We start from the raw sequence: 544 nt of genomic DNA, 5'->3' as shown, positions 1-544 counted from the left end.
ATTTCAGTCAATTTGACCCTTTTTGGCCCCACCCATCAGCCCCTGAGGGTCACTCAGGGCTCATAGGTGCATACTTTCAAACTGCTACCTAATACTGATAATGCTAACCCAAATTGAATTACTTCCAATGGAAATTAAACAATTGTTGGTCCAAAATGTGATTTCCCTATATAAACTATAGTAAAGTTAACCCCCTCCCCAGGGTGAAACATGAGACCCCAGGGTCATGAAATGCATTTTATCAAGAAAATGTTTGTTATGTCTCTCCTTGTAATGCCATATATCCTACATATATCCTAAACCAGTTGTCGAATGAATTTGAAATTTCATATTGGCCTACTGAATTTATTCCAGATTACAAATATAACTAATCCTAAATCCCCGATTAGGCTGGAAATGACCCTTAAGGACTCTAGTCCTTTTCTAATGATAAAAACTAGGTCAAAAATATACAAGAGTCGAGTTGGCTCCCTTTTCATTACAATGACTAGACTTGTACAAGCCCCACACATCATCTCAGCCGTTTGCAAATTAAGGGGTATGT

Source organism: Mizuhopecten yessoensis, unplaced genomic scaffold (assembly GCF_002113885.1).
Source record: "Mizuhopecten yessoensis strain PY_sf001 unplaced genomic scaffold, ASM211388v2 scaffold3287, whole genome shotgun sequence".
NCBI lineage: Eukaryota > Metazoa > Mollusca > Bivalvia > Pectinida > Pectinidae > Mizuhopecten > Mizuhopecten yessoensis.
Note: the sequence above shows the minus strand (reverse complement) of the source record.